We start from the raw sequence: 2,346 nt of genomic DNA, 5'->3' as shown, positions 1-2,346 counted from the left end.
TGTTGTTGCATTCGTGATTAAATAGATTTGTTTAGATAACAAAACATTAGAATTGTTATATATTTTATCTTGAATTATGTATTTTTGGATTTTGGAATACTGTTCTTTGGAATATTAGTGGTTGTGATACTGTTTTAATAATTTTAGGAACCAATTCATGGATAAATTAGAAATGTTATGACAATGCTATAATACGGATCTATTTTCGAATGACTGTCAAAAAGCTATGTAATCACTGTGCAATCAAGCCTTTTACACATAAAGCCTAACCTCACGTAGGTGCTATCAATTTGATATCAGAAAGATGCACTTATGATATTTAAATTTGAAGACGCACTTATGATTATTAACTTCCCGCAGGCTAAATTATAGTCATGGGCCAAAAATCGGAAATAAAATTTTTTGCATATCTTCACGTTTTGAAGGTTACTGAATTTTGGCATATCTCAGAAAAAAACATTCTATTCGGAATGATAGTAAAAGTGATTAGTTTTTGGCAATGGCAGGTACAGCCGTTTCGGAGATGCAAATGTGCTAAATGTGCAAAACATGGCAGCTTTTGAGAGAACTAAAATTCGATTTGAATGATTTAAAAACCTTTCTACTTGTGTAAACGAAACGGTTGCTTTTGGAGAAAGAATATTTTTAATTTTTTTTTTTTTTAGTTTTCGAAAAATTAATTTTTTTTGAATATCGAAAAATAATTCGGGTTTTAATTTTAATTCTAGCTAAAATTCTAAACATCACTTATATACTTCAAATAAATAATTTTAACTATGCAATTCAGTTTATTAAAAACTTATTAAAATATTTGACAATGTTCTTCATTTTAAATCCCATTGATTAGGTTTTGTTTATTTAATTTTTATAAAATAAGAATAATAAAAGTTACATTATTTATAATAATCTATTTGAAAACATTTAATATTCCTCGAATAATTCATTAAGGTACGGCAAGTTCCAGAAACTTGACTTAAGGCACGATGCCATTCACCACTAATTTGACGTTTGTGTGTTTTGCAGGTTAGATTTTATGTGTAAAACGTCTGATCACACAGCAAATTCATATCTTTATGACAGTTTGTTACTTCCAACTCATACGAATATAGACCCGTAACATACATTACCATAGCATAATTTTTATTCGAGAATTGGCGCCTTGATCAATTTTATTCATTCGTTCTTTAATTTATAGTGTGATAAATATTTTAGTTTTGTTTGTTGCATAAATCTTAAATATTTATATTTGTAGAATACGGAGAAGGATTTGGCTAATTTGTACTTGTTTATCTATGGCTAATTTGCTGTAAGCGCAATAACTAGTAAAAAGTAATAAATATATTTTTCCTAAAACAAAAAGGCGTTAATTAAAACGTTTTCAAAGTATTAAAATCATTTATAAATCTGTGTTAAATAATCCTTTCTGCATGAATGATACATTGCAAATACTTGAAAACAGATTATCGGGTCGTTGGTTGAAAGTATTGGAAGACATAATATGTATTTGTTTTTGTTGGTGATTGACTTATTGGATTTTATTTTCATTTGTGCACACCATCATGCAGATCATTTTAAATAAATCTCAATCTGCAGTAGTGTTATTTATTTTATGCCAAATAGTGTTTATTAGTAAAACTAAAAATGTGTGATAACTGTAACTTTAATACAAGTTAGTTTTCTGGAACCCTTGCAAAAAACTTCATCAAACCGATATAAGTATAAACTTTTTCTGCTTGGCGAATATTTGAAATATTTATTTACACATTACACACACACACACAGGGCCGGATTTAGAAATTTGGCGCCCCGGGGCAATCACAAAAATGCCGCCCCATCCCTGAAATATTACGAACTTTCAAACCTTTTTTTAAAGCAATCGCGCTGCTTTACCTGCGTAGTGACAAAATAAAGATGCGCGTAAGCGCCGTATCGCAGTTTAACGGATAAAGAATGTTACATAAGGCATATATATGTAAACAAAATGTATACTTATTAAAATATCTATAAAATATCTGATAATTTGATGTGCGTATGTGTAATGATCACTTTTGTCCGCCAAATGTTTTTTTTTCAATTTTTTTATTGGATCATCGAAACCACTGAACCTACCTCCCACAAATTTAAGCAGTTATTTATTCCGTCAATACATGAAATTTTTTTTGAATGATATTTACGAACGCTTTTCTCAAAAACTGAATTTTCATTTTTGGCATTTTGGCCCGTATCTTCAAAACAGCTGGACCCGCCTTGGCCAATAACTAATCAGCACGTCTCCTTATCAATATGAATTGAATCATTTAAATCGGTTGATCCGTGTTCTCGAAATCGACTTGAATAATTAAAAAA

The sequence above is a fragment of the Ctenocephalides felis genome, unplaced genomic scaffold (assembly GCF_003426905.1).
Source record: "Ctenocephalides felis isolate EL2017-DRISC unplaced genomic scaffold, ASM342690v1 CF-g0.4_SCAFFOLD_00554, whole genome shotgun sequence".
Classification (NCBI taxonomy): Eukaryota; Metazoa; Arthropoda; class Insecta; order Siphonaptera; family Pulicidae; genus Ctenocephalides; species Ctenocephalides felis.
This window is presented reverse-complemented; position numbering follows the sequence as displayed.